This window comes from Microcaecilia unicolor, chromosome 8, assembly GCF_901765095.1.
Source record: "Microcaecilia unicolor chromosome 8, aMicUni1.1, whole genome shotgun sequence".
NCBI classification, from domain to species: domain Eukaryota; kingdom Metazoa; phylum Chordata; class Amphibia; order Gymnophiona; family Siphonopidae; genus Microcaecilia; species Microcaecilia unicolor.
Window position 1 is genome coordinate 48,398,568 of NC_044038.1, and position 13,046 is coordinate 48,411,613.

General features: G+C 45.0%; 1 protein-coding gene across 2 annotated transcripts in view; it reads right to left on the minus strand.

Annotated features, from left to right (window-relative positions):
* RHBDF1 (rhomboid 5 homolog 1) overlaps positions 1 to 13,046 on the minus strand; it is a 224,058-nt gene that overhangs the window by 177,456 nt on the left and 33,556 nt on the right. The gene's annotated exons all lie outside the window — the stretch shown is intronic.

The window sequence follows — 13,046 nt, forward strand, 5'->3', positions numbered from 1 at the left end:
CGGAGCACATTCTCAGCTCCAACGTTGTACTGCACTGTAGCTCTGCTCCGCCCTCACGTCAAAACGCGATGACGTCGAGGGCGGAGCACACGGGGGGCGTGCCAAAAGGGCCAGGGAAACACATTCGCACGGAGGCTGCAGGGGGGCCGACGAAACACGGAGACACAAAGGGACGGAGGGGAGCCTTGCTAGCGCCCGTTTCATTGCGATTTGAAACAGGCCTTCCTTACTAGTGTAAAATAAAATCAGGGTCAGGACTTTAGTTATTTATTAATTTTAAAACATTAAAAGGCAGGTTACAATAAAACAAACATAAGATCAAAACATAAAACAAAATAAAAGACCGAACAAAAACTTAGTCCAGAATTTGTAATTCATGACCAAAAAAAGCTTGAACAAACAGATGTGTCCTCAATTTCTTCTTAAATGAAGTACAGTAATTTATTTCTCAAATAATTGGGCAACTAATTCCATAGCATTGAACTTCTAATTAAAAATGCAGCATTTCTCGTAATTGCATAAAGCACCTTGGGCCCTCTTTACTATGCCACACTGTAGGCATGCAAACATTTTAGCGAACGCTAAAATTATCATGCACTAATGCTAGAGACACCCATAGAAATATAATGGGTGTCTATCATTATTAGCACACACTAAAAAGTGAGCATGCCTACAGTGTGGCTTAGTAAACAGGGCTAAGACAAAAAAAAGTGGCAGGGTGACCACGGATGCCACAGACTGGAGAGATGTGTCGAGTCTTTTTACCAAATAAACATTTGATTTCAAGTATACATCTCTCCAGTCTTTGGCATCCGCGGTCAACCTCCCACTTTTTTGTCTTATCTTTGTGTTTTTCCGTGAGGCGTTTGAGTTCTCCCCTCCAGGCGGATTCTCTCCTTAGTAAACAGGGCCCCTTGTTTTTCCCACTTTGTGTTGAGGGGGATGAGGAGGAGCCGAATGTTTAGTGCAGGGAGCTGAAAACCCGAGGAAACTGGGTTCAGTTCCCACTGTGGCTCCTTGTGACCCTGGGCAAATCCTCCAACCCTCTATAGCCCCATGTACAAAATGTAGATTACAAGCCCACTAGGAACAGAGAAAGTACCTACATATATGTGAAGAGCTTTGGTTGTAACACAGAAAGGGGGTGTATCAAACATGCTGAGTTTGCTATCTTCCACTGAGCAGCTTGGTAGCGGATGGCCTAATGGTTAATGTAGCGGGCTCTGATCCTGGTGACCTGGGTTTGATTCCCACTGCAGCTCCTTGTGACCTTGGAAAATATAGACTGTGAACCCTCTAGGGACAGAGAAAGTACCTGCATATAATGTGTACAGCGCTATAGAAATGATTAGTAGTGCTGAGTTCATCTCTTCTTACAATTACCACAGCTTTAGAGCACCGTACAGGAAAGCAGAGCCACACAGCCCTGCTTTCTTCCCTGGATCTATGCCATAACTTGCCTGGCACCATGGGCCACAGGGATTAGCAGCGAATTAAGGCATGCAGACAGTGAAATGAAGGATGCCCTGGCCTCTCTTGCTGTCTGAACGGAACACAAAGACACCAAGGAGCTTTCTGAATATTGTAAGATTCACTGTTTACTAAAAACACTGTTCAGCAGAGCAGCCTTGTTTCCAAAACAGTGTTACATTTACAGGTTCTTCCAACAGATCTGAGAGTTATTTGTGTTGTATGTATACATTCATTATTTATTTACATTTTGCTCACACCTTTTTCAGTAGTAGCTAAAGGTGAGTTGCATTCAGGTATATGGGGTATTTCCCTGTCCCTGGAGGGCTCACAATCTAAGATTGGAACCTGAGGCAAAGCAGGGTTAAGTGACTTGCCCAAGCTCACAAAGAGCTGCAATGGGATTTATTTATTTATTGCACTTGTGTCCCACATTTTCCCACCTGTTTGCAGGCTCAATGTGGCTTACAGAGACCTGTTATGGCATCGCCATACCAGGGTAAAGAATACAGTTGGTGTTACACATAAGTCAAGGAAAACAAGAGGATTTGGACAAGCAGTTATAGAAAGATACAATCTGAGTAAATGTAGATAGGTGTTGTTTCGTAGATAATTATGGGTTCTCCTGGCCCCTCTGGATGTCAAGACCGGTGCTCTAACCACTAAGCCATTCCTCCACTCCCTTTATGCAGAAGGCCTGAAGGGCAAAAGATTCAGCTATATTTGTTGCACTAAAAATACCATTACCAATATCACCGCACACAAGCCCCGCCTGACAGAGATGATGCCATGCATGACTGGTTTTAGCATCCAGAGGAAATGAGCAATTTGTTACACTAGCTATAACTTGTTTATTTTACGTTGGGTGGTTATTAATGGGGATGTGCCAGATTTTTGTCTGTGGTCATGGTAACAGGATTCCATGTGACCTGGAGTGACATCCACAAATGTCAATGTCAGCAGATATAAAATGTACCACAACTGTCTCCAGCAGCAATTTCACTATAATTCAAGCAGGAACCAATATGGCATAAAAAAACTTCAGTGTGAGAGCCAAGACCATCCTCAGCTGCTTGGGCAAGGGGGAGTTATCCCTCCAATGACATAGTTCACCTGAGACGGCCCCTCCCCCCCCAAGTGTGCTTAAAGTAACTCTTGTAACTAAAACAAAGTCTACTCTCCCACACTCTCTCTCTCCTTAAGCCCACCTCCCCAACACATAGTCCTTGTCCCCCAGCCCATCTCCTACACACACTCCCTCCCCCCATCCCCCCCCCCCCCCCCGCCTAATTATGGATATTCAGCGGGAGATAACCAGTTATCTCCTGCTAAATATCCCAGTTAGCAGCTTGTCGCTAACTGGCTATATCGAGTGATATAACTGGTTAGGCGCGGATATTCAGCGCCTAACCAGCTATGTTGAGCAGTCAAAATAGGCGGCATAAACAGTAGGCCTATCTTTGACCGCTAAAAAGTTAACCAATTAGCACTGAGTATCTGCATAGCCAGTTAACGTTTTAGCAGCCAAAATAAACCCGGATATTCAATGCTGGTTGCCAGATACGGCCCGGCCTTGAATATCTGGATTTAACACCGACGGTGGAAAGCAAACACGCCACCTGCTGCCAGCTGAATATCGGACCCACTTTCTCCAACACTCTCTCTCTTCCCCAGCTCCTCTCCCTCACACATTCTCTCTCAAGTGGTAACCGGGCGGTAATGGTCTATGTGTGTAAAATGCAGATTACCGCCCAATTACCGCCCACGCACCAGAAAATAAAAATATTTTCCAGCATGTGTAGTGGATGCTGTGAGCACTCTGGCGGGCTGGTGCGAGGGAAAGGGGATAGTGGGTCTTTCAGCCGGCATCATCCCCGTTCATTCAGCCCAGCTAGGAGAACAGGGCGCCCTCTAGGGATCAAACTGCCAGGGAAAGCTGTAATGCAGGAGAAAAACTACACTTCCCAGAAGCCAGTGCAGGGTCAGCTGAACTCCCAGGAGGGGGAGGGTGGAGTGACTGATTGGGAGATGAGGTCTGATCCTGGAGATGGGGAACAGCTGGTGGAGCTTGGGGAGGAGGAGATGGAGTGGAATAAAGAGGAGGTAGAAGGAGAAGGTAAAGAGGAGTGCATGGAGGTTGGAGGGCTTGCTCAAACTTCCTCAGGAAAAGTAAAGGCTTTGGTGGCGGGAGTGTGGCCCAAGCTGTGCATACTTGGAGAGGATAAAATAATCCAGTGGGGAAGCCACTGGTGGAAGAAGCTAACCCATAAACTATCTAAGGGTAGAAGATAGTGCTGATGAGGGGAGGCTACAATTGGGAGCAAGACAAAGGTTTGCTGGGTGTGATATTCTGAGTTAAGATTGGACTGTGTTAATAAGCTGAATGTGGAAAAACTGAACTGACTCTTGCATTTTGATGAAGAAACTGCTTGAAGATTAAAGCTGTATTAAAAGATGCTGAGAGAATAAAGACCTGTGGTTTTCAAGAACTATAAGACTGCTGGAGTTTTGTGTGTCCCAGTCGTGAGCTGATCCTGGGCGCAGGTCAGCTGGGCAGCAGTTAAACTAGGCCAAGCAGTGCAGCAAGGCGGTGGTTGCAGCTCGTACCGGGGAAAAGCTAGCCAAGCTAAGCAGGGTCGACCCCGGCTCTCACCTGGAAGGGTGACCTGGTTACAATGCGCATCAAAAATGAAATTACCGCAAAGGCCATGCACTCAAACAATGCAGAAACAAAAAGCAAGTTCCCAGCTCACAACAGTAGGGTCCTGGGTTCAGAAAACAGAAAGAGAAGCCACGTGACGTCACTGGGGGGGGGGGTCTGTCAGATATGCCAGATGGTCAGATCATCTTTCTCCTCTCCAATCTGTCCAGAATTCTGCAGCTCGACTTATTTTCTGCCTAAATCGCTAAGCCCACACTAGCCCACTCCTCAAGTCACTTCACTGGCTCCCTATCCGCTTCCGTATACAATTCAAACTCCTCTTACTGACCTTTAAATGCATCCACTCTATGACCCCTCACTACCTCTCCTCTCTCATTTCTCCCTACACTCCTCCCCGTCAACTCCGCTCTCTGAACAAATCTCTCTTGTCGTCCCCCTTCTCCTCCACCGCTAACTCCAGACTTCATTCCTTTTATCTTGCAGCACCTTATGCCTGGATCCGTCTTCCTGAACCCATACATCTAGCTCCATCTCTACCTGTTTTTAAATCTATGTTGAAAACTCACCTTTTCACTACTGCCTTTGGCCCCTAACCGTTACTCATTTGCCCTCCTCCTTCCCTGTTTCTCTTTACCCTGTAATTCCCTTGCCCGTAATGTCTTGTCTGTTTGTTTTACTTAGATTGTAAGCCCTTTGAGCAGGGACTGTCTCTCTATGTCAAGTGTTCAGCGCTGCGTGCGGCTGGTAGCGCTATATAAATGTTATTAGTAGTACTGTATCACATTGCTAAGTTTGAGCGCTTCTTTCTATAAATATCTATCATGCAGTATACGGTGACATGAGGGAGCAGCCAACCACCCTGCTGTCACTTAATACTGAGCTTTTATGAATTTTGGCAACATATCAACACATTAAGATCTCCCTCTTTCTGCTCGTCTCCAGCCATTATGATCTAGACCACCAGACCATCCACAGACAGTTGCCAAGTTACCCGGCTTCAGGAGGGAGACTTTTTGGCCAGTCATGGTTTTCAATGTATATTCTCAATGTAGTGTGGTATTTGGAGTCCTTGATTCTACTCAGTTAAATCAGTACTACAGCTCCCATAATACAACAGGATAGGGTTGCCTGCAATCCAGGACCTGCCTAAAATCTTCCTCTTAAAAAACTGGGTAATTTGGTAGCCTGGCACAGATCAGGCGCCGCCTTAGAAGAGGAAACAAGAACTTGTGAGGAAAGGGAGAAGAGACAACAAAGTGTTTCACATCATCTTAGCTGCTAGTTCATTAAATATAGTTTAGGCCAGATGTACTCAGCATTTTTTCCAGAGACACAAAATGTTTAGTGCCTCTGGCCCTAAATACATTAAAAAGCACAATGGGCAGCAGCTGTAAGCATTCTGTTTCCAGGATATTTATGGGTTTGTCCCACCACAACAACAGAGTGTAGCACTGGCCAGAAGAGGAGGGCTTTGACTAGCAGATCTACCCACTATGTCACTGCAGTCACTACCTAACCAATTATACAGAAAGTTCTTACACTAATAATAACATTGTTATAAATTTAGTACAAGTTTATTCATTTCAAAAATTCTTTTCAATAATCATAAAGCTCATCAATCTTATCAAAGATATATAAAACATAGAACATAACACTCCTTCCCCACATATATACCACCTAACCACTATACCTCTATTCAAGAAATCTAGACTGCCCCAACTTGACATTTCGTCCTTTAGATTGTAAGCTCCTTTGAGCAGGGACTGTCCTTTTTTGTTAAACTGTACAGCGCTGCGTAACCCTAGTAGCGCTCTAGAAATGTTAAGTAGTAGTAGTAGTATTAAGAAAACATCCTCAGGAGTCAATCCATGGTTAGATTGCTGAAGTAAATCACTCAGCACACTACAAATGTTCAGATCAGTCCAAATTTAATCCTAAATGAGTACTGACTGCAGTCACTACAAGTGCTACTAAGCATCCTCAGCACTGTACAGATATAGAAACATAAAATAAAGAAAAAGGAAGGCAGACAAGACCATGTGGCCTATCCAGTCTGCCCATCCTTACCATCTACTCTCCCTATCACGCATCCCCCTTAGAGATCTTATGTACTTGTCCCATGCTTTCTTGAATTCAGATCCAGTTTTCATCTCCACCACCTCCACTAGAAGGCCGTTCCACACATTCACCATCCTTTCCGTGAAGAAGTATTTTTTCAGGTTACTTCTGAGTCTGTCCCCTTTTTTTTATTTGTTGCATTTGTATCCCACATTTTCCCACCTTTTTGCAGGCTCAATGTGGCTTACAATACATCATGAATAGTGGAAATATAAAATATACATTTAGTAATAACAGAAGGATCTTGGGTAACTTGATAATGATAAATCATGATAGTAGTTTAGCAATTAAATATTATAAGAAATGTATAAGAAATATATATGTAAGCCACATTGAGCCTGCAAATAGGTGGGATAATGTGGGGTACAAATGTAATAAATAATAATAATAAGAAGAAGAAGAAAATGTACATATAATAATAACAAAGGATCTTGGGTACATACTAATGAAAAACATGATGGTAGTTTAGCACGCAAATATTGTAAAGGCAATTCTGGATGTGTGTATAGGAGTTCATATTTGTTGGTCTTTGTTGTATGCCTTGTTAAAGAGCTGGGTCTTCAGTAGAATTCGGAAGTTGGCTAGTTCATAGATCATTTTTAAGTTGCGCGTGCGTTAATTTGTATTTTAGACCTTTACAGTTTGGGAAGTGAAGATTAAGGAATGTGCGGAATGATTTTTTAGCATTCCTGGGTGGTAAAATGACATGTAGGCTGGTGCGTCTCCGTGAATAATTTTATGAACTAGGGTACATATTTTGAACATGATACGTTCTTTGAGTGGGAGCTAGTGTAGCTAATTCCAGAGCTTCTTTTCAATTGAAACTGACTCGCTTCCTGTGTATTTATGCCATGGGGGTAAAGATCTTTATTAACGCCATTCATTTACTGATCTTTCTTAATGTTTTTGATCTTATTGTTCTTTGCTATATATCTGTGAACCATGTGTACAGATTCATAATGTACAATCTAGATGTTTTTTTCTTTTCTTTGTTGTTTAATTATATAAAATAAATAAAATGTGTGAACTAAACCACTCTATCATATCTCCCCTCTCTTGCCTGTCTTCTAAAATATATATATTGAGATCTAAATCTGTACCCATACACTTTATGATGGAGACGACTGACTCCATTCTGGTTATATCTTTTTGAAGGTACGGTCTCCAGAACTGCACACAGTACTCTAAATGAGACTTATACCGAGGCCAAACAAAAAAAACAGCACCACGGGCCTTTAAAAATGGAACACAGTTCTTTAATGAATGAGCCTACAAAGCACCAAGGCACTTTCACTTTCTGTATCCAATTTGGTGCTTTGTAGCTTTTACTATATGAGACGTGGGGTAAGGAATAATATATTGTAGAGGAATATATTCGAGTTATTCCCCAAGTTTTCCACGTCATCACTGTGACCCCTGACGCAGGTGCTAGTCACCGAGACACGGCTCGTGTCGGGTCTTTTTGTCAAGGCTCATTCATTAAAGAACTGTGTTCCATTTTTAAAGGCCCGTGGTGCTGTTTTTTTTGTTTGGACTTTAGTTTGTACTTCGTTCCCTCTCTTTACTTATACCGAGGCACCATCACCTTTTTTTTTCCTATTCAATCATTCCTCTCCCTATGCACCCAAGCATCCTTCTGTTTTTTGCTGTCATCTTATCTACCTCTCTGACCATGTTATGATCATCCGATACAAACACACCCAAGTCCCACTCCTCTTTCATGCACAGAAGTACTTCACCCTCTTAAACTGTACTGCTCCCTCAGATTTTTGTAGCCCAAATGTATACTCCTGCTACAAATATCTTTTCAAGTGGATCTCTCTAGGGTCTTGCTCACTGATTTAATAAGGAAATCCAAGAAATCCCCCCTGCAGCACATCACTATTTCTGAGTCTCCGTTTATTTCCCACCCTCACTCACGGTCCTCTGGATATAGATATTCTGCCAGGAATTGAAGGTGCCACTTCTTTCAATTATGAAAACTTTCCATGACATCTGGAATTCAGCAAATGTTTTCTCTCACACTGTGACTGAATAGATTAAAGTGATTTAAACTGACTACGGAAGAATTCAGAATGCACACAGAAGTTATATATGAGATTGACGCAACTGCCTCTGGACCATATGGTACAAGTTAAAGCCTCTGCCTGAGGAGCAACATTTTTGAAATTGTTTTTCTTCTGATGACTCGTAAAACAGTGAGACCAGAGAGAAAAACAGGGTGAAACTGGATATATTTCTCAGCAGTCAGGTTCTGATTTAGAATATATATACCATCCATCCGTCTTCCTTTCAAAGCACAGGCTACCTTTTTCAAAGGGATTTGGGGTCACGTGCATGGTCTCATGGGGGAGGGGGTCTCATTGGCAGAAGTCAGAAGGTGCTGAAAAGTGGGGCCACAGTACAGGCAAGGCTGAGGTGTTTGCCACATGCTTTTGAAAATGTCTATGTGCGTATGTAAATTATCCCAGAAAATATGTGTGTGGTAAAAAAGTAAATGTCAGTGAATTAAGTCCCAGATTCCATATATGACACCCAAAGTTGCACGCCCAATTTTTGGTGTGCTTGACATGCATGTGCAAATAAATTGGATGATGAGCTCTGAACCATCAGTAGTTGGGTGCTAACAACCAATTATTGAAGTTCAGGGCCACTGGGGGGGGAAGATTCCCCCAGGCCCAGCCTCCAAGGGGGGCCTGGCGCCGGGGTCTGCCTCTCTCCTGCTCCTGATGGGACCCGGGTGATCGCATTAATACAATCACCTGGGTCCCAACAGGAGCAGAAGAAAGACACACCCCGGCACCGGGTCCCCCTTAGAGACCAGAGAGGAGCAGACACAGGATTCCAAATTGGATTCGGGGCCCCCTGGTTTGGCTGGCGAGGGTCCCCAATCCCCACCCAGCAGAAGCTTTCCTCCAGCGTTGTTCTCCACCACATTGCCTGCCCTGATTCCCCTCACGTCTTGCATATACTCATGAGTATGCACACGTGAGGGGAAGCAGGGCAGGCATTGAGAACAGCGCTGGAGGAAGCCTTCTGCTGGCGGGGCTTGGGGACCCCTGCCAGCCAAGGTATGTGGAATTATAGCATAGAGCAGAGAGGTAGGACAAAATGTGCGCTCCCCCCCCAATCTTTGAAGTTTGGCTATGTGCCTGGGAAGCCAAGGGCAGCCCGAGTGAGGGAGGGGCAGCAACTGTGACTGCCTCCTAAGTGGGGGGGGGGGGGTCCTGCCCCAGGTCTGGTTCTGTCTCTCGGCATGCCCTGTTGATGTTAACTGGCACAGTAAAATTTGAACGTGCATCTGGATGCACGCTATTCTATAAGGCATGGTGCCTAACTCCCATTGTGCATATCTGAAAAGGGGGTGTGGTCATGGGCATGTCGGGAGCATTTCAAAAGGTTGCACGTGGAATTACAGAATACAGCCTAATCATACCTTACTTGGGCACCGGCATTTACACCAGGTTTCAGCAGGCATTAAGTCTGGCGCTCAAAAGTTAGGCACGGGATCCACACTAAATTCTATTCTATATAAGGTTCACACCCTTTATAGAATATCGCTTAGCACCAGTGGTGCGTTGGAGCCGGCTCGCAAGAACCGGTTGTTAAATTTATTGGCATCTTGTGAGCCGGATGTTGCGAGCCAGCTTGCCTCTCCTCCCCCACCCCATGAGCTGCAGGCTCCCCCGCTCCACAGGTCGTCTATCATCTCCTGTCTGCCCTCAGCTCCCCGATAGCCCTCGTTTCCTTCCTGCCGCCGCCCTGCCTTTAAATATTGTATTTTTCCTCGAGTCGCAGCACCAGCATTGAAAGCAGCAGGCTTGGCTCGGCTCCAGCCTTCCCTCGCATGGTTCTGCCCTCGCGGAAACAGGAAATACATCAGAATAGGGCGGAACCATGCGAGGGAAGGCTGGAGCCGAGCTGAGCCTGCTGCTTTCAATGCTGGCGCCGCGACTTGAGGAAAAATACAATATTTAAAGGCAGGGCGGTGGCAGGAAGGAAACGAGGGCTATCGGGGAGGGGCTGAAAGAAGGCAGGAAATGTCTGGCGTTGAGTAGGGAAGGGGCTAGAAGGAAGATGGTTGACATGGGCTGCTGGGGGGGGAGGCTGGAAGGAGATGGTTAACATAGGTGGATGGAGGGAATGGCAGGGGGGAGAGGAAAGTTGCTGGACATGGGTGGATGGAGGGGATGGCAGGGGGGAGAGGAAAGTTGCTGGACATGGGTGGATGGAGGGGAGGGCAGGGGGGATAGGAGAGTTGCTGGACATGGGTGGATGGAGGGGAGGGCATGGGGGAGAGGAGGGTTGCTGGACATGGATGGAGGAAAGGGAAGGGAGAGAGAAGAAATGCTGGACATGGATGGAGGGGAGGGAAGAGTGAGGAAGGAGATGAGATGAGGGAAAAGGAAGAGAGGAGAAAAACTGAACATGGATGAAGAAAATAGGCAGAAGCTGGATCCACTGGACAATCAAGTCTGCGGAGGACCCAGCTTTTACTTACGGCTGTAGGGCAAGAAATGAAGAAGAAAGGCGGAAAGTAAAGAAATAAATGGAAAGGAAGCCCTGGAAACGGAGTTAAGAGGACAGATAGCAGCAGAATCAGATACTGGGCCAGCATGATCAGAAAAACAAAGTCACCAGACAACAAAGGTAGAAAAAAATCATTTTATTTTCATTATAGTGTTTGGAATATGTCCACTTTGAGAATCAGGTGCTCAACATTAAAAGTTTATATTTATTTACTTATTTATGGCATTTTATCCCACTTGAAACATGAATTAGATTGAAACCTGGGATCATTTTAATTTTTTTTTCCTGGAGTAATGCATTGCCCCCCCCCCCCCCAGGCTCACTCCCTGGCTATAACCAACTCTGCAATTTGGGGGGGGGGGAACGCAGAGGTGGACCGGGGGGAGAGCCTGTTGTTAAACATTTAGTAGCACACCACTGCTTAGCACTGAACTGTTTCGGCGCCGTTTATTGAATTTGCTCCTAATTTCCTGAGGTAAACTTAACTCTGATTTGCTGAAGCACACACAGACAAAATTCTATGCCTACTTTGTGTTCATGTGCTTCACTACAAAATTACCAATTTATTGTGTAATAATGGCACAGCTTACTAAGCTTTTCCTCATACACACAGAATAGAAAAAAAAAAAAAAGGTCTTTGTAAATCACGCCTAACACTGGGAATGGAACTATCAATGAAATATGCATTAAATAAAACCATATCAACTACAGCAGCAGCCCAGGAGACCTCACATTTTGCAGCCCAAAATGCTTTCGGCATTAAATAATAATCTACACAATGCGCTTCATTAATCCACACGCGTTAAGAAAGCAAATGAGAGAGTTTCTGAAGAAGACAGAACAGTTCAAATACTGTTACTGCCATGTAATATCACAAACTTAAGAACTCAATGTCCATGTAAAAGCCATCATATCCCATCCCCTGCCTACAGAAAAAGTCCAAGATAAGAGCCTGAAGATAGGACCCTACTCACGGGAATACACTGATGTACAGGGAAAAATCTCCATAGGACAGAGTTTAGTAGCCCTTCAGCCAATCCAAATATAATTTTTACAGCATTAGAAAACAATGCTACAGGTCAGATGCCTCTAGATGTTGAGCAATTTCCACAGTGCAAGAATTTTGCACGAGAGAAAGAAGGGCAGTCACTAATGAGAAACATATGCCCAGTTTCAAATCCACAAACAGCCAGTATATGATCCAGGGGTGTAGCCAAAAGTTCATTGGGGGGGCAAGGCGTGGAATGAGGGGGCCATATATTCCTTCTCAAGTACCCCCCTCCCCCCACACACACATTTAAATCTTCCCTTTGGTGGTGAAAATGCCCAGGCCCGCCAGCTGAAGAGGTCCACTGCCCAAGTCCCTGCCCATGCTGCCTGAGCAGTGCGGGAGTCAACAGTGAGCTTCAGCCACTGAACTGAGCATGTGCAAGAATGTCAGCGTCGATGGCTGTCACCAACTTAAGCAGCACGAGCAGGGACTCAGGCAGTGGACCTTTTTGGCTGGTGGGGCTTGGGCATCCTCAACAGCCATTAAACCAGTGCCACAATTTTGGAGAGAGCTTGAGCCCAAAATGAGAAGGCCCAGGCCCTCGAGACCTCCCTGTCGCTACACCCCTGATGTGAACTTCTTACTTAACAAAGAAGTATCTTGCCCAGGAAGTTGGAATTAGACCCTTTCAGATCAATATTCAAAAGCATTTATTTGGTTAATAACCCCTGCTATCCAGACAAGTGCTGCTGCCTGGGACATCCATAGAAACTATTAGCACCTAACGGACAGTGCCGGGGAGGAGCATGTACGGAACCAAGGCGGTTCCAGAACTGATCCGGATAATGCCTCTAAATATCCATCCAGACCACTTCAGCACCTAACGGATAGTGCCGGGGTGCCACATGGGCAGAGCCAGGGAGGCCCCAGAACTTATCAGATAATGGCAACAATGTCTGCTATACAGATAATTTAAGACAGATAGAAGGCTGCCCTAAGTTATCTAGCTTGCAGATTGCATATTGCCCCTATCAGGATACGTTTCAGGGCTGACCACCTTATCCAGATATTCAGCACAAGCTGCTATCCAGATAGTGGCACTGAATATCTGGACATTTTTCGACCACTGCAGCCAGAATTTTAAAAACTAATTAAAAAAAAATACTGATCACAGTGGCTCAATATCGACCTGTTTGTTTTTATCTGATCTGAAATAAACATGAAATTAAAAAAGAACCACAAGTGGAGTGGAGGAGTGGCCATGTGGCTAGCACA